Source organism: Octodon degus, unplaced genomic scaffold (genome assembly GCF_000260255.1).
Source record: "Octodon degus isolate 3935 unplaced genomic scaffold, OctDeg1.0 scaffold00006, whole genome shotgun sequence".
Taxonomy (NCBI): Eukaryota; Metazoa; Chordata; class Mammalia; order Rodentia; family Octodontidae; genus Octodon; species Octodon degus.
This window is the reverse complement of record NW_004524582.1, coordinates 29,342,599-29,361,838: the sequence shown is the minus strand read 5'-3', so window position 1 is coordinate 29,361,838 and position 19,240 is coordinate 29,342,599. Positions and strand designations below refer to the sequence as shown.

Here is a 19,240-nt window from a genome sequence, read left to right as displayed (position 1 = left end):
GTGGCAGGGAAGAGCTCCGTGCACGTTGTGCACGGCACCACAGACGCTGCTGCACCCCCAGCACGATGGTGGCTTCCTCAGAGCGAAACAAAAGGAGCACCTGGGCTGGCAAACAGAAGAAGACAATGATTGGTATTCAACAGGATCCCCTTCCTCAAGCAAAATAACCAAACCACAGCCACAACCACAACTTGTCTGGGCCAGAACCTCTTCTCTGTGAACCTTACAGCACGTCTCCAACAGCCCCCTGGGAAGGGCTCTGGAGAGTGCCGCATTGTGAGACGCTGGCCCAGGGAGGAGTGTTTGGTATTTACTAGGTTAAAGATGAAAGCAGGGAATATGGTCCTTACACATCGCAAACATGTGCTAGGAAAAGTGGGTGAAGAAGGTGTTCAGGGAGAAGTATGTGTGATCTGATGGACGTCTAGCGGTGAGCAAGCACAGAGAGGGTGGGGACAAGAAGAGCAAAGAGGGGCACGGTGGCTGAGGATCCAGGGCCCAGGCTATGTGAAGCCCAAGGAGAGAGGCAGGTGGGAGGTAAGGTAGGCCAGGCACACAGTGGTCAGAGACTCCTTGGAAACCTGGGAGGAAGTGGAAGGAAGAAGGGGGGAAGGGAAAGGGGAGGGAATAGAAGGAAAAGAGGAGGGCAAGGAGGAGGAGGGGAAGGGGGAAGGGAGAGAGGGGAAGAAACTGAATAATCAATCTCTGCTGGAAACCATAATCACTGAAAGCACTGTCCCCTCTTGAGCATGCTCTATGTTCCAGCAGCTGCAAGACTCTTGACGTCGTTAAACCTCCCAGGAACCTCAGAGGCCGGAGACCTCTCCCGTGGCTCAGTGAGGAGGTTGGCAGCGTGGGCTTTGGAAGCAGGAAGCTTCGGGCTCAGCCTGGCTCTTCTACTTGCTGGCTGGGAAGCTCGGCCTCCCTACCTGCGAAAGGAGGCCTGCAGCCAGCACCACAGTGTTGCTGGGGTCCGAGGCAGCTTGTGCCAAGGACTTAGTCCTGCACCTGACATTTCAAAACCACAGAAACATACTCACAGATGTGAGAACCAGAGGCTGGGGGAGCGCAACTTGCTCCCGTCACACTGCTGGTGAGCTGGAGTGTGGGCCTCTCGTGTGCAGCCACCCAGGCTCCAGACTCAGCCTCCACAAGCTCGGCTCCCCACACAGGAACAAGTTCACTGTGAACGCCATGCCTGTGGTGCCCACTGCACGCCTGCTGCCTGGACCACTGACCACCTCATAGGTGTCACTGTATTTTATCTCTGGGGTGGATTCCAACTGGTAGTCAACTCATCCCACCCAGCTGAAGTGGGCTAGCATGGTGCTGGGTGTGGAGGCCCGCCCGAGGACTGCTGCCAGCAGCAGAAGAGGTGCAACAGGAGAAGCTATTGCGAGGCTATCAGGGAAGCTGTTTGGAGACGCTGCTGGAGCTGTTGGAAGCTGCTGGTTCTCTTGCGCTGTTCTGCCAGAGGGCCTTGTCCTGCTGGCTTCCTTGATGAACTTGGCTGTTCTTATCAGCAGAGGAGCTCGGCGCCTTGTTGTTGCTGAGTGGCTACAGCTTACTTTGGGGGAGCTCTGGACCTCACTTTGAGCATCACTTCCTGGCTCTAGAGGGGAAGACGGTGTGCTGCTGAGCCTTGTGGAGGAGCTGGTCACACTGTTTCCTGATGGGACTCAGCTGTCTTCCTCATCAGAGGAGCTCCAGCCCTCACTGCCACTGAGGACGGCCATGGGACCTTTCAGGGGAGCTGTGGCTCTTCCCTCAAGCACTGTTCCCTGGCTCCAGTGCAGACCCCTCAGCCTGCTGGCACAGATCCTTCACCCCACAGGCACAGACTTCCTAGCTTCCACCACAGACCTCTGGGCCTTCCCAGCGCAGATCCGTGGAACAGGCCTGCATAAGATATTGTTGCAGGCTCTCAGCCTCCAGTTGGACTTCATGAGGGGCACAGTTATGAGCTCAAGGTCTTCAGCCAGACTCACACAGAATCCAAGCCCTGAGCTGGAGCCTTGGATCTTTAGTGTGTGGACAGATTTCCTGCACTCTCTCCGTGTATATGGATCTTTGGGTGACTCTTCTAATCTTTTAAGATATGTGTCCTGCATTTTAGCATTCCTCTTGCAAAGCCCCGAACTATGGTGGTCTCCATAACAATCCCCAGGAGTAGGCAGCAATCACCAAGGCTATGCAATAAGTTAGAAAACTGAGTCCAGGATGGCAGCCTGACTTCTAAAGGCTGCTCTCTATCCTAAAGAGAAGGAATGGTTCCTCGTGGAGGGACACGCAACCCATATCCACCTCATGGAGCTACACTGCTGAATGTGTCCTTGCCCTTCATGCTAGCACCTAGGGCCTGGAGCCAAGGGGGTGGGGAGCGGCAGGGGCCGGGGGAGGAGGAGGAAGAGGAGGAATCTCAGCTTCCAGCCCGCAGTGTGGGTGGTCCACACCCCATCTTCTATTGCATTTGCCTCTGTGGGCCGGAGACTCGCTCTGCAGCCTGATCTATTTGTGACAAGATGCTGTTCTCAAGGAAATGCCTGCTTCACTGCACACGAGTTGAGTTGTGGGTGTAAGTCTGACATTGTGAATTCCCCGTGGAAAATGAGCCAAAGGACACATAACGCGAGCCTTCCAGGAACTGTGCCTGCTGCACAGAAACTGGGATCTGCTTTCTAAAAACCCATCCGTGAAGTGTTACGGCTCCTGTCTAGATACCCCACAAGCCTTTTCCGGGGGGGGGAGGGGCGGTGCATGAGCCCCAGAGGCGGCTGGATCTACAGCATGTGGCATGGAATCAAGGCTGAGTGACTACTAAACCAGGCCACTCACTGGCTGGACATAGCTCTAGGTATTTATTTGACCTAAATTCCTGGGTCAGCATCAAGAAGCCTGGTGCTCTTGGGGACACAGTATGACAGAGGGAGTGCAGTGGGCTCCTGAAGCAGATAGTTGTGGGGCAGCATCTTGATTCTGGTTCAGTTGCATCTTCCAGGTCTGGACAAGGCCAAGGAAGCATCCAGCCCAGCTCCCATGTGTGGACTGGGAGTGTCACACACGCTTCTTAGGCGAGGCCGTGCGGATCCGGCCCAGAAGCCATGGCAGGCGCTCCACAGAGCAGGCGCGTATGATGCCTGTCAGCTCGGTTCCAGGTAACAACTGTGCGTGGAGAGACTCAACGAGTGATGTGACATGGGGTTGGCTGAGTGCCACACCTGTAAGAGGCAAGGGCGAGGAAATGCTGGCTCCCGCCGCCCAGGCACAGAGGTGAATCCATTAGCCGAAGTCTCTCCCTTGCCACCCACAACTGCCCGTTCAGGGACCGTATGGTCCTTCCTCACATGGAGTCCTTACTCCCTCCTCCTTTACCTCCCTGATGCCAGTGCCTTGGTCCAGAGAGACATCTCCTCCACCCTGCACCCCTGTTGGCGAAGCGACAGCAAGGGGAGGCAGCTGGGCAGAGCCAAGAAGAGCTCACTGAACAAGAAGGCAGGATGCCGCGTGGGCGGCGCATGGGCAGCCAGAGAGGACATTGGGACTTTGCCTTGCAGGTGTCACTGATGAGTCTCACGGGAGGGAGGAAGGGATTTGTACAAAACGGGGTGCAGCGAAGCTCCCTTGGGAAACATTATGATCATTTATCCCATACAAGGCAAAGCAACCATATCTGCCAACGGGCTGGATTTGGGTGAAGTGAGTTGGGATTAGAATCGCTCATCCTTTCCCTAGCCACTGATAGTCAGCTTTGTGACTATTATGGTTTGTGTCTGGGTGTCCCCCCAAAGCCTCATGCAGTCATGGGGTGGCTTCTAGAGTTTGTGATTAATTCACGCTCCAATGCTGGGATTATGGCTGAGTGCTCCGCCCGCCCTGGGATGGGCACCCTGGATGCAGTGCAAGGGAGGGAGAGGGGCTCACAGTGCAAGGGAGGGAGAGGGGCTCGCTCTCCGCTGCTGCCACCGCTGCTCCTCCTTTTTTGCTCTGCTGTTCTACTGTTTTCTGCCACTATGAACTGCTGCCCTCTGCTACGTGCTGTTCTGCCTTGGAGCCAGCTGAGGATGGACTGAAACCTCCATAAACTGTGCGCTAAATAATCTTGTCCTTCCTTCATTTCAGGTGCTGTGTATTTTGTCCCATCAATGAGAGAAGAGTAACTGAGACAGTGACACTTGCAAAAGGCCCTCAAGAACTTAATTAGGCGGGTGACCAGAAGTTTCTAGTCAGGGCTGCCAGGTCCTGTAGCTGTCAGATGTCAGGGTGCAGGGTGGGCAGCACATGGCTGCTCCTCTTTTGGTGCCCAGGAGGCAGAGAGAAGAGGCGGAGGGACCGGCCCCGTGCTCAGTCAAGGGCACAGCTGCAGTGACCTACCTCCTCCCATGAGGCCCCACCCCTAAAGGTTCCAACACTGCCAGTTAACACCAGTATCTGGAGGCTCTGGCCCCCACAGGAACTTCGGGGAGGAACTTAAGACCCACTTCGCAATGCAAACCCAGGATAATCAGTAAGTTCTTCAACAGGGCCTCTTGTCACCCGCTCAGAGTTCCAAAGAGGCCCCACCTCATGGGCCAGTACCTTTGTTACGTCATAGGCAGGAACCCAAAGCTGAGGTCAGAGCAGGGCACAGGAGCCCCAGGCAACATGAAGGGACTTCCAACTTGTGCCTGCAAGCCCTCCAGCTGAGTGCCTGCGACCAAGTCATTTATTCGCATTGGGACTCAGTTTTTCACCTCAACACTGAATCAGCAGGAAAACTTTTCACGGATGGTATGAGGTCAAGCACCACAACAGCTACAAAATGCTCTGCATGCAGTAAGAGCTCAATGCATACAAAACTCGATTCTCCGCCAGGGCATGACTCGTGGCTTGTTCTCATTCGCTTCTACCTGACCAGAGTGTGACAAACATCCCTCTTGCTCAGCAGTCTCTGGCCTCCTCACGTCAAGACCCAGAATCAAAACATATTTCCTGAACTCTCATGGGTGGATGAAGCCACACAAGTGTACACTCTGAGCAGAAAGGGTCGTGTGTCACTCCGGACTGGCTCTATCCCTCAGACCCAACATGAGCAGAGTGCCGAGGACGCCGTCCACCCATTGTCATAATCAGGACCTCTGCCAGCTCAGGCTAAACAACCTGTAGCAAGAACAAGAAAGAGATCTCATGGTCGGAACCTGCTGTCACACAGGGAATCTTTGTTACTGAGCATAGCTTAGCCAAGCCTGACTGATACAGCCCTGCCTTGCTGTAACACAGTAGCAACTGGGAAGTGTTTTCTTTGGAATGTGTAGGTGCTCCCTGACTCACAAAGATTTCACTCACTGATTTTTCTACATTACCCTGATGCCAAGACACTAAGTGCTCAGTACAAACCATACTTCGAGCTTTGAGTTTGGATCTTTTCTGAGGCCAGTGATCCTCCCCTGTGGCGGGCACCACGTGGCCCTCAGGGTGAGAAGCAACACTCCACAGTGGTCCGCGCTGTTAACGTGTGAGGTGCAGCAGTTCAGCCCAGTAAGGCTATTATTCCCAGCTTAGAATGTTCTCAGTTGGCAATGGCTTTACTGTGATGTAACCCCACAGTGAGTCCCAGTGAGCCTTTTCCAAAGAAAGGGAGGAGGGTAAAAGAGGTGAGGAAGCTGGAGCGGAGACGCACGCCTTCCACGCTGGTGCTCTGAGGAGCTGAGGAAGAAGGGTCATAAGCTGAAGTCCAGCTGGGGACATGGGCAACTAGTGGGAGCTTGTCTCCAAATAAATAAAAAGGGCTGGAGACGGAGTTCCCTGTGAAGGCTCCGGGTTCATTCTCTGGTAGTGGAGAAAAAAAATGAATAAAAAAGAGGTATAAAAGGAAGTGACCAGAGGAAACCAGGATCACACAGGGCACACCCCTTGTGGCTCCCTCTAAAGTGACCTCAAGTGCCTCCCTCTTCAGAGGCACCTTAGCTCACTCCCAAGGTAGACAGCCTCCCTGGCCGTTCCCAGGTAGAAGGCCTGGAAGCCCGTGTGTCTCCTGACCCCTTGTGATAGCCTAGCAGGGAGCAGGTGGCAGTGGCTGGCCCCCAGAACAGTGCCAGGAGCGAGAGAGCCAGTCCCCAGGGGACAGAGAGGATGGAGGCCACCACGAGGGACCGAAGGCAAAGTCAGGACAGCTGCTGCAGGGGCCTGGGCACATGGCAGAAGTGATCCTTTCGGGTTCTAAGGGCCACACTGCTCTGTTCTGAGGGCCAGCTATGTCACTGCTGCAGATATGCAATGTTAGCGAGTAGCCCTGGTTGTGTCACAATGAAACTTTCTTTATAAAACGCATGGGACCCCCGAGTTGGCCTGGAGCCATAACTGACTGTTGAGACAAAAAGTCCCGGATGTACAATTGTAGCAGCACAACTCATACGAGCTAAATCCTGGAAGCGGCCTGCATGTCCTCAGATCAATGGACGAAGGCGCTGTGGAAGCTACACACAGCGGAGCACTACTGTGCCATAGAGGAGGACCAACTTGGGTCATTTGTAGGGAAACAATGCAGAGTCAGAGCATATGACTTCTCCTACATGAGAAACCCAAAGTGTAATTAAAGGCAGGAGAGCAGAAGGAAACAAAGCAGGAGACGGGTCTTTTGCAAATGGGAAGGGGACCAAGAGACGAGGGAGGGAGAAGGGGAGCAAACAGAACTAAGGGCACGCGCCTCTCCTGAGGACAAATACGAACACCACATACCACAAACGTGTGTCCACAAACCTCCTAAGAAAGAAATCTCACAGCATCAAGCAGTTCAGAACCAACCAGCCAGTGGGAGAGTTGGGCGGGAGAGGCAGGCACTGTGGCCTGGGTGGCACTGCATGGGGTGGAAGGATGCAGCAGAGAGAATGGGGGGAGCAGAGGGCTCAGGGAGGCTAGGAGGTGCCGCCGTGGGCCCCCGAGCAGCCTCAGTCCCCCAGTCTGGCCTCGGCTCTGCCCAGATGTGTCTCACTCAGTGAGACCTTGTGGATAAAGGAGGCCAGGGCAGAGCAGCACGGTGTAGGACTCAGTATCAGCCGACTGGCTTTTCATGCTTACGTGGGAGCTCGCCTGAGGCTTAGCCCCTCGTCTGGAGACAGGGCGGATGCATACTCAGTGAGCCTCTATGGGTGAGGCTCACTGACCTCCGCCGAGGCCCGTGCTAGCTTGTGAAGTTGGGACGCCTCAAAGGATGAGATGAGGCCACAGCTGAGGGCGCTGGGCTCCGACCCCAATTAACTAAAAGGAGACACCAGCTGCACGCTCCACGCTCCTACAATAAATGTCAACCTAAAGGTAAGGTCGCTCTCCTGATGGACATAATTTACTACTTGGGAAAATATCTCCCAAGGTCCTTCTAAATTTCCCCATTCTCTTCAGAATCTTTTTTCTTTGTTTGAAAACCAAATAAATACAGGCTGGCCAAAGAAGTTTTTGGTCTGAACCCAGAGAACTGCGATGTCTTTCACAGTATTTGGATCCTCCCGGACCCCTAAAATCCTACCACTGGTCTCCTTTAAGCCTTCACTGTCTACTCTTTGGGGAGATTACAGGCCTGGTCAGTCCACAATAACTAAGGGATATTAACATGATAACAGGTCTGCATGGTTCTCGCAGAGGCTGTCTTGGGTGGGCAGAAGCAGCTCCGGGGTCATGCAGGTGCCCTGCAGGTGGGCCTTGTCTTCCCCTTGGCCGAGTGCTGGACCCGCCCTTCCTGATCTCACTCACCAAGTTCCCCATCCACTGGCTTCCCAGCCTGCCACTGCCTCCACTGTAAAGAGAAGATTGCTGCTCTTGGGCGCCCGAAGCCTCTGTCATTAGCTCAGCATAAGAGCACAGGCTTCATCTGTCCTGCAGTAAGTGCAGGCGGCCACTGGCCCATCACTGTCTCCTGAGGCACAGTGGCTCAGAGCAGTGCAGAGCAAAGGATGGTGGCAGGAGAATGTCCAGCAGGGTGGCCTGTGGGGCACCTCAGGAACCAGCAGCCATGAGGTGCCAGCTAATTACTGCACAAGAGGAAAATTAAAGCCGGGAGTGGAGCGCAAGATTTCCTCTGCTCACGTAGTTTTGTCTTTACTGGCATCATGGTGAGTGAAGACACCTGAGCACATCCATAACACTCAGCTCTGTATCTCTGACATAGGCCTGGGAGGGACATAGCTAAGGACATTTAGGGCAGATCTGGGAGTTTGGGGTACAAAGCTGTCAGGTTCATCCCTCCAGTGAGCCGCCTAGTGCTGAGAATATTCTTTTTGGCCCTGGTTGAGATGACCAAGGGGACTGGACTAAAGTCCTTTCTGTTCCTTTGCCCCAGGTCTCCATCTTAACCTTGGGTCCCAAAATGATCTGATAGACAGGAAAGGGAGATGGACATCAGTAAGAGAGAATCTTCTGAGGCAGGGAAGGATTTCTCCCCAAGGTGCCCAGTGTAGGTTCTAAGCACTGCTCCATACTACCACACACACACACACACACACACACACACACACAGCCCACACATATCCCACCACTGGTGTGCCGTATCCCTCACCTCTGGCCTCCCCTCTTCCAGGCCCAAATCTCTGAAATTAAAGCTTATCAAAGATGAAAAGCCTGCACTTCCAGAACCTGAGGTGGTCTTCGGCCCAGTTAGATCCATGAGCCCCACCCTCCTCCCTGTCTCCCTGTACCTCGACCCTGCCTGGTCTTTGATGAGACTGAGGGAGAATTCCCCCAGTGACACAAGGTCAATGAGATCCGCCTACCTGTCTATCATCTATCTATAGCTGTTGTCTATGTTTATTATGTGCCATCTACCCATTTGTCACCTATGCATCTATCTATCTACCTCCCTATCATCTACCTCCATTGTCTGTCTATCATCTACTTATATCTGTTAAGTGGCTCAGAGGATCAGGGCATCCCAGAAGTCTCCCATCAGCCATCTGCACGAGACCCAGGGGTCATGGGGTCTCAGTGCAAGGCCTGCGAAGCAGGAGAGACAGTGCAGTGAGTCCTAATGAGACCCGACTTAAGCCCCAGAGTCAGAAGACCAGAGAACCTGGAAACTCCAATGTCTGAGGGCAGAAATGCCTGTCTGGATCAAAAAGAGAATGCATTGACTTCTCCTCTGCTTCCCTGCTCTGTTTGCAGCCGTGGAGCAGTGCTGATGCCCACTGCAGCGGGAAGGCAGGTGAGTCCACTGATTCTCACACTAATCTCTTGCACAGAAACCCTCATAGACACCGTCTCTCACAGTCTCTCTGGCCATCCCAGAGTATAGTCAAGTTGATGCCTAAATTTAACCATTTCTGGAGCCAAGAAGGTGGGGTCTGGAGAGACCCTCCCACATACCATGCCATGTTCCTGCTGATTCACTCCTGCTACTCCAGAAGCCTAAGATGTCAGGAGCTACACTTGGGGGTACGGCTGACTCCAAGTCACTGAACTGTGTATGGCTTTCCTAAAGGACATTTGCTAAAGCCAGAGGCAGGAACACCTCCTTCTCTGGCCGAGTCTGGGCCAAAGCCATCTCTCTCCTACCTATGGGACCCACCAAGAAGCACAGGTGTGCCAAGGCTGGGAGGTAGCACCCAGGATGCACAGGGCAGGTGCTGGGCCCCGGCATGACCTATCAGCAAAGCTGCCCTCACCCAGGAGGGGCTCTGAGCCCCTCATCTAGGACCTGCTGAGAGTGCCTGGGTCTCTCTCCTCCTGCTTCCCTTTTCTCCTCCTGGGGGAGATGAGGCCCATCCAGTAGATCTGCTCATTTGCCGAGCCTGCCCCACTGCTGGCCTCTACATTTTCAGCCAGGGAGGCCGGGCCTCTGCTTCTGTTCCATGCTGTGCACACCCCTGAGTATCAAGGGTCTCGGCCTCTTGGCTCTTCCTCCATGGCTGCATCTTAGTAGCCCTTGGGGGCTGTCTAATCACCAGTGCCTGGCCCCAGTCTCGGGTCAGACCCCTCGAGGGTGGGTCTCAGAGCCCTCTTGAGCAATAGGAAGCTGAGGACAGTTGGGCTGCCAATGGGGCTGGCAGGTAGTACTCGTTGTAGCTCGTGTGTCTCTGCAGCTGCCTCTGGTCCATGATTTGAGCTGGAGGAAGAAGCTTCCATTTTGTTTTGGAACCTTAGCCAAGCTCTCCAAAACCGCTCTTGGCAGACTGTGCAGTGTGGTGTGAGGTGTTGGCCAATATATTAACAAGGCAGCACCAGCCCATCTGCCAGGGATCTCTGGGGACCGCTGTGTCGCCCCGCATCCTGGAGCAGAGCGCAGCGTGGGAGGAACTGGGCACCAAGTCCCCTCACAGGCAGCACCGAAAACTTTCAATCGCTTTAAAAATAGAACGGCTCATTTCCAGGCATCTCGGCCTGTTCCACAAATGACTTCAAGTGGCTACAACATCTTCTGAGGAAACCAAGCGACAATAAAGATGAAAATAGAGATTTGGGAGCAAGGAATTGGAATGTCAAGTGGCAAGAACAGCAATGGGAAAGGAGGCCGGAAAACGGAGGCTCAAAACAAAGCATGAAGTGGGTGTGTGCCGATTCTTCAGCACGGCTAGAGCCATGGGCACTGTCCTTTCTGCTGTGTGTGATTTCAGTCAAAGAGCACACGTTACTTCTGCATTGGAATGATGCAGCTTAAACTCAAGAGCTATCTGAAGTCTCCTAGCTGCGACCTGGCTGTGGCTCTTGGTTCTTCTACACCAGGCAACCTTTCTAAGGTGATTTAGCAGTTAGCTTTCTGTTGCTATAACAAATACTCAGGATGAATAGTTTATGAAGAGGAAAGGTTTATTTGGGTTTGCAACTTTTTTTTTTTTATCTTAGGGAAGGGTCTATAGGGTGTACAGGGTCTCACTACTAGATTGGACTTGTAGTGATCCGCTTGTTTACAGCCTCCCAAGAGCTGGGAGTACAGGCATGTGCCACCACGCCCATTCTCAATGGCCGACTCAGCATGCCCTGAGGGTGGGGCTGGCATGGCAGGCCCAGGGATAGAACCCCCAACCCTGCGCCTACAACCACTTTAATCCACTGAGCTATTTGGCCGGCCCAAGGTTTGCAACTTTGGAGGTTCCAGTCTATGATCAGTTGGCTCTCGCTTTTTGGGTACATAAGGCAGGAAATTCATGGCCACCCCATGGCCAGAAAGCAAGTGAGGGAGAGTGGAAGAGGCCAGGCTCCTACAGCCCCTTTCAAGGCTGTATCCCCAAGGACCGAAGACCACTTCCAGGCCCCACGCTTAAAAGTTCTACCCCTCCCAGGAGTCCTGAACTGAGCCTCCAACAGGGCCCTCCTGCAGATGTTTAAATTCTAATGATAACAATGACACAGCGACAAGCAATTGTCATTATCTGGAAGTCAGAAGTATTTCAATTGTCTAGGAAAGACAAGTTTGCTTTTTCCCCAAACACTGGAGTCAGAAAAAGGCATCCCTTAGGTGGAACTGGAGCTAGCTCAGCAGAGGAGCAGCAGGCAGGGTTCTGTGGCACACAGAGGAGCCCACCAGGTGGGCAGGGGTGGGAGAAACTTCCAGAGAAGCCTTGTAAGAACCAGCTGGTACTCGAGGCTGGGATTTGTAGGGTGTAATGTAAGATTCACTAGCATAACAACACTTTAAAGTTCAGTTGCTTTGGAAAGCCAAAGAGAAGTGAAAGGAAAATTTAATTTAAAGAGGTAGAATAAAATCGTATTAAAACAAGCTCCACTAATTTGAAACACGCAGCAGTTTAGAGATGTAAACGGAAGCATTTGGAAGGCAAATTTACAATGTAAGCAAGACTGGAGACACCGCTCCGCAGCATGGAAGGAACCAACAGCTGTATGTAGTCGTACCACAACACAGATACACTGATGACAAGCTCTTCACATATTCATTAAAGTACGTCTCGCGGTATCTCCTCTGCCTGATGTTGGCACACGCAGACCTGCATGGTTTTTGAGTGAATCACCACCTTGCTGCCTTAATTAAAATGATCCGCAATCCACATGCCTGCCCTCAGTGGGGTGTGTGGGCAGCAGACGTGGCTCAACACCCATGCGCTGTAACAGCTCACACAGGATGTCCGGAAGGCCAAGACTCCCATGGATCCAGGTGGGCACGGGTGGGTACTGAGCCTGGACCTCCAGACCACCCAGACACAAAACCCTACGTCTGCCTGCATCTCCTCAGAAATTCCATTCTCCTGGCACAGACCCTCAGCGTGGAGCGAAATGGAAACTGTGGGGGAGGGCCCCTGGTTTTCCCTCCCAGTGTACCCCAGGGAAATCAGTGTTGAGGGCGGGAGCAGTCCCACTGGGTGGACACTGCACGGCAGGAGTCTCGCACTGGTCCAGCGTCAAGATCTGTCATCAGATGATCTCGGCTCCGCCACTGTCACTTGCTGGAAAGGACAGCCATGTTCCACCATGACACCTGACAAAACGGGATTTATTTCCAGATGGGAGAGCGCCTTGTTGATCAATGTATATGATTAAGCATATCTCACAATCACGGAAACCAAACATCTGCGCTTCTTGATGATTTGTTAAAAGGTTTTAATAAATTCAAAGTAGATTCCAAAGATCCATTTAAATCCTCAAAAAACACGAGTGACATGGTAAGAATCTAGAGATATGTGAGGCAGCCAGCGAGGACGCCAGAGCGGGACGAGCTGCTGGAAGTGTGGAGCCTGAACTCTGCACCCCCACTCCCCCATCCCACCAGTATTTCGTGAGTGGATTCTTTGTGATGAAGTCCCATGGCCCAAAAATGGTGGCTCCATTTTGGTAAAGGACATAAATGCACGGGACATCCCTGGCGGTGACAAGTGCCCGGAGGACAGCCACAGAATCACGAGAAACTGATGAGACACTGGTAGCTGTGGGCCCCGCCCACCACATCTTTCCTTTAATTGCTCTACTCAGGGGACTGAAGGGCCTCAACAGAGTCCAGCTTGAGCCACAGGTTGACCAAGAGGATGACAAGTCATGGCACTGCGTCAGCCAAATGGTGGGTGACCTACACAGCTGGTGCCCCTACCAGCTCCATCCCCAAACCTCACTGTGTCACTCATGAAGATGACCACGTGCCGAGGCGCAGCAGTGGTGTAAGGTCGCAGAACCGCAGTCTCGCCGCTCCTGAGGTCTCTCATCCTATGCCCTCTGCTCATCTCCTACCTGCCTTCCCTGCTGGCATCTGAGTGTGATTCCTGGTGGGGTCTGGCTCTCAAAGGCCACTTTCCAAGGCCCCTGCCCATGGAGACAGACTAGCAGAGGTCCTGGCCTCCCAGCCAGGTACCTGCTGTTTGTAAAGGCATTGGAAAGGAAAGGAGGGGACAGTATCTACACGGCACCTGCCACTGGTTCTTGGCTCAGGGTCAGCATGGTCAAGGGCAGTGCTGTGTGCTCAGCTTTACTCCTGTGTGCTCCAGGTCCGTGCCCTGCATTCATTTTTCATTTTAGTTTTTTGTTATTTGCTTTCACTCAGTAATAACCTATCTGCATTCATAGACATTCCTGGCTCGACGCTGGCCTGTCCTTACAGCTGTCCTGTTCCTGTTCCCCACGTGAGACAAGGAGGGACCCAGGCCCAGGCTCAGGGCTGGAGTAGGCTTGGTAGGAGACAAAGGACCACCACAGTGTGATGACTTAGTAATGTCACACAAGTTTCCTGGGATACGTATCTAGGATCGCCTACTGTTTAAGACAACAGAAGCTAGTTTTTTACTTCTAGGGAAAACGTTGCACTATACAAGATGTCAAGTGCATATAAACACGAAAGTGAGTCGATATGAAAATGTCAAGGGGCCATGTTGTGAAGAAATGGAGACTGAGCGGTTGCTGCTGTGTTGCCGACCTCGACCAGCAGTCAACTCCATGTAGAACCTGGAAGCAGGAGATTCGGGCTCGGATCTCTTCTCTCATCTCTCTCTTGGTTTTTGTCACTGTCAGCAACTATATCTTCAAACACGATGGCTAGCAATGTTACCAACAAGACAGATCCTCGCTCCATGAATTTCCGTGTGTTCATTGGGAATCTGAACACTCTGGTGGTGAAGAAATCTGATGTGGAGGCCATCTTCTCGAGGATGGCAACATTGTGGGTTGCTCCGTTCATAATGGCTTTGCCTTTGTCCACTATGTTAATGAGAGAAAGGCCTGGGCTGCTGCAGCTGGAGAGGATGGCAGAATGATTGCTGGCCAAGTTTTAGATAATCTGGCTGCAGAGCCGAAAGTGAACAGAGGAAAAGCTGGAGTGAAATAATCTGCAGCGGAGACGTCCGGGTCAGCACCAGAACACCCTGCTCTGTCCCCTCTACTCAGCTCCTCTTCTGACTTGGACTATGACTTTCCATGTGATTATTACAGCAGGATGGACAGTTACCCAGCACATGTTCCTCCTCCTCCTCCTCCTCCTATTGCTCGGGCTGTGGTGCCCTCGAATGCCAGCATGTACCAGGAAACACTTCCTGAAGAGGCCAAAGTGGCTTCAGTTCTAAGAGTAGCCAGCAGGGATCTTGGTCCAAGTCTGGAAAGTTAAATGGTGATGACCTTCAGGCCATTAAGAAGGAGCTGACCCAGATAAAACAAAAAGTGGGTTCTGTGCTGGAAAGCCTGGAGAAAATCGAAAAGGAACCGAGCAAACAACAGTGGAGATGAAGAATGATAAGACCGAAGAGGAGCAGACCACCGCCTCCCAGAAGAAAGATGAGACTAATGTGAAGATGGAGTCTGAGGGTGCTGCGGATGACTCTGCTGAGGAGGGGGAGCTACTGGATGATGATGAAAATGAAGATCGGGCGGAGGACCAGCTGGAAGTGATCAAGGATGACGAAAAAGAGGCTGAGGAGGAAGAGCATGACAGAGACAGCATCAATGGCGAGGATGACTCTTAAGCACGTAGTTTGGTTTAGAAGTCTTGTCCCATTCTTTCTTTCTCTAGGCGCTTGTCTGAGATCAACATTTCACCAGATCTTCTCCCCTAGTGTCTTCAGCACACGCTCACTGTTCTCCGTGTCCTACCATGTTCATAATTGCCCTGCGCTTAGTACCATTTTCACTTCCTTTGATGCTCCTAGTAGTTTTGTTAAGTCTTCTCCTATAATTTTTGCTTTTTACTTTTGATACCTCTTTATGACTTAACAATAAAAAGGCTGTATGGTTTTTTTTTAAAAAAAAGACAGCAAATGTGGGGTACATAATGATGCAGAGCTCTCAGATAAAAACTGGCGCGCACACAGCCAAGGGGCACGGGGCTTCTTGTGTCCCACTCCAGGTGGCCATGGTCTGGATCGCCAACTGGAAAATGGGTGCTTGCACAGTGACACCACTTAGCAGTTCTTTTACAGCAGGTGGACTATGCCCGGTGCACCAGGTTGGTGCAAGGAAGGCAAAGTAGGAGGGAAGGAAGTGAGAAGCCAGCACAGGTGAGTGTGATTGGGGTGTGCTTTACAAGCCTCCATCTCCCTCCAGACAGCGAGCAGACAGCCACAGCCCTCCACTGCACCCGCTGGAAAGCCAGAGACCTGTGCCTCGGGAGCCAGAAAGAAACATGCTCCTCGCATGAATTGTGGACAGAATGACACAAAATGGAGACCAGTGGGAGGATCTGCGATCCAGACACATTACAGCTCTGGCATGTTGTCTACATATGAAACAGCGTGTGCGGATCACTGATCTTCCATGCCAAGTGCCTGGTCCTGTGCTGGGAGCTAAGAATGACAGGCAGAGGGCAAGGCTCCTGGCCCTGAAGACCCCACAGCCCCCGGGGAGCAGCCAGCTCCCCGCTCCTTCTGGAATTCTCAACCCACTGTGGCCCAAGCCAGGGGCCAGGTACAAACATCCAATTCAACAGAACAAATGGACTGTCTGGCTCCCACGGTGACAGACACTGCTGGAGTGCCAGGATCACAGCAGAGAGCTGGGCAGGCAGGGGCCCTGGCATCAGAGTGCTGCTGGTGGGAAGAAGTGTGCTAAGAAACAAGCAAACGGAGGAGCACAGACAGAGTGAGGGACTGTGCCCAAGAGTCTGGCCTCGATGTCTTAGAAAGAGCAGAGGATAGGATTGCCTTCCTCAGTGGCTATGAGAGATGGAGGGGAGAAGGCGGGGACGAGATAGACGGGGACCACACTCAGCAGCAGACAGTAGAAAGACAAACCCGAGGTTGGGTCTGGGACCTTCCTCTAAGATGCTGCTGTGGATACTCCTCAAATTTTTCACTGGTGGTATGTGGCAGGAAGTAGGATCAGATGAGGTCATGAGGGTGGGGCCCCCATGATGGTATTAGTGGCTTTAGGAGAGGAGGAAGTACCTGAGGTAGAGCGTCTGCCCACGCACTGTCAGGCTATGATGCAGCTGCGAGCCCGCAGCAGATGCAGAGCCACAGGAGACTGTGCTCAGCTCCCCGTTCCACAGACCACATAAACTCCTGTTCTTTAAAGTGACACAGGCTTGTATGTTCTCATAGCCACAGAAGACGGACAAGGGCAGATGTGCTTCTGGAAACATCAAACTTGTAAAAGCAGAGGTGGGACAGAGGGTGGGGGGCAGTGGAAGAGGAACTAAGGGGGACGTTGGTCAGAGGCACTAAGTTTCAGTTCCAAGATTAATGGGCTTCTGGGATAATAAATGGCATGGTGACTGTCATAGTGGATCTTGACTGTCAACTTGCCTGCACTGAAAGATAACCAAAAAATTAGAAAATCGCATTTCTAAGTGGGTTTGGGAGGGGAGAGAATGGAAGTGCTCTGGAGCTACGTGCCTACAAAGGTTTCCTACATCTACGCCATCACGAATACAAATGTGACGCTTCCTCTCTTTGCTGATGGAAAGCATTCTTCCCCTTGGGATAGGGCCCATATTTATTCATCTGAGTGCTTCTGGGGCTTCCCTCCAGGCTTGGTTCCCAGAGTGTGGGCTTCAAGGGCCTGGGCTTAGAGGATTCATTTGGGAGCAGAAGCGCTGTCCTGGAGCCATTCCTGCTGGCCCTTGGGAATCAGCTGCTAAGTTTTGGAATTGTTGCAAACTGGTTGGCATCACTGTTAGACTGAAATGGAGCACACCAGGCGGAATCACACTTGGGGATCGGCGACACAGGGGCTGCACGCTGAGCAGCACCACACAGCTTCTAACTCCAGGGACCTGTTTAGGACTTCTGAACTCTGAGTAAACAACAAAACCCCCATGGCCATCCCGTGGGCTGCTAAGGCTCCTACTCTCAGGATTGCCCAGCCCCCAGGGGCAACTCCCCAGCCTGGTACACCCTCCCAAGCCGTGGTTCTGCAGCCTGGCTCTTCACACAGCCCTCCATGCCCAGCAGGGCCTTCTCAATGCAAAAGCCTGGCACTTCCCTTGCCCCTTCAGAACCATAACCCCTTCCACAGCCCACTACAAAGATTGGGAATCTGGCATCTTCAAAGCATGGCTGAAGCCACACAGATGCCACATGAGCTGGCACAGACCAGGAGGAGAAATGGATCCTGGACATTCAGCTTCACTTCTTCCCTGTGATGCCTGAGGTTGCTATGGTGATGAAGGTGTCCCACAGATGCCAGAGACTCAAGAAAACACTACTAGTAGGAGCTGGGCAAACTCCACTGGCATTCTCCTTCCCATAGGTGGAGACTGGACTGGGATACTGCTTGAATCACAGAGCATGGGGGGTGTTTAAAGTCTGTTTTTTAAAAATGACCTCAGGTCGCCAAAGGACATTAAGCATTGAAGATGGATGGAAGAGGGCAGGACTGCACATGTGCTGTCAGTGGAACGCCTGTCCTCTGATCTGTAGTCTCCATGGTGAGGGGTGACTGTCCTGTCCACTGTTCTACACCACTGGGCAGAACTCGGCCCATCCTGGACCCACAACAGATGGAAGGGATGAGGCAGTGCTGGGGACATAGCCGCGAACAAGGCGTGGGCCCCTCGCGGAGTGCTCACTGCTAATGCAGGAAACAGAAGCACAGCAGAGCCCCCCCGGCCTGCTCTGCGCTGGAAGAGGCCACATGGGGGGCCCAGGAAGCCCTGCAGAAGCTCAAAGGAGGAGGTGGTGGCTGCTCTAGGACCCCCGAGAGGACATCTGCTGTGCTCACTCTGCATCTCTGGACCCTGGGGAATCAGAGCAGCGCCTGGTACAAAGGGGAACCCAACAGATACCCGAGGAGGAGCAGACTCTCACGTGGGCACAGCGAGCAGGAGATGCACTCTGGGCCAAGAGGCAGCATGTGTCGAGGGACAGAGAGATACGAACAGCAGGATATACATATCAATGACTCCATGGGCCCCTCGGAGTGACCACCACCCCAGGAACCAAGATTGCAGCAGGAGAGGGTGTCAGGAGACAGACTGGACACAGTGGCAGAGGCCACACCCCACAAGCACATCCACTCCGTGGCCTTAGGGGGCCTCCACAGCATCTTCTGCAGAGCAGTAGCAGGCTCAGCTGGCACTTTAATAAGTAAGACTTGCCCCCCATAGGGCAAGCCGGGGACAGGTAACTATGGCTGAAGGTTGGGACACAACTTAGAGGTTGTATCCACAGCCAGACACAATGATTTCCACAGAAATGATGCTGCTGAGCAGCTGCAGGTAATTCCTTTGTCACAGGCCCTCGGGGACCTGCAGTCTCTGCACTCCTCCAGGCTCATCACCTGCCCCTTGCTTTAGCCAAGGCAGCTCTGTCTTTAAATACTTTACTTAATCTCATCTTAATTGCGGGTCTTAATATCTAAGATCTTGCTACTGATTTTTGTGGCTGTTTCTTGCTTCAGAGAGGCCTGCATATTGGCTGCTACTCACAGAAGTGTCTAGAAACAAACGGTTGTGCGAATTCTGCATTGGCTTCAGAAATCAGTTCTCACCCCCTTGCCCCTGCCAGGCATTCCATCTTATAGTTGTGTGGGTAGACAGCAGCAGTGCCCCCGGCTGATTTTCTTTCTTTTTTTTTTATTTTGTCATTTCTACTGAGAAAATTTTATTGTCTTGTTCCCAATATTATCAGAAATTAATACTCTAAGCATTTGCAATAGTCTTGTATTTCCATACAAACTTATTTTCATTTAATAATATATTTATACATATGCATTAATATATAAACATGCTTCATTTATTTTCTTTTGTTTCTTGACTTTCCTTCTTTTTTCCCCATAATTTTATTGATAAACAAATAGCAATGAGACAGTTTCAAACCAAATTGGTAGGACAGTTTCCATAATTAACACATTGCATACATTCTTCCTAGTGGTTAATTGCTGTACAAGATGCGGACTTGATATCCTATTTACAAAC

At 52.4% G+C, this 19,240-nt stretch overlaps 1 protein-coding gene and 1 pseudogene across 1 annotated transcript in view; one reads left to right on the top strand and one right to left on the bottom strand.

The window, feature by feature from the left end:
- Positions 1-19,240, bottom strand: part of Stk32b (serine/threonine kinase 32B) — a 331,961-nt gene that overhangs the window by 203,323 nt on the left and 109,398 nt on the right. The gene's annotated exons all lie outside the window — the stretch shown is intronic.
- LOC105743289 lies at positions 13,789-14,852 on the top strand (annotated as a pseudogene).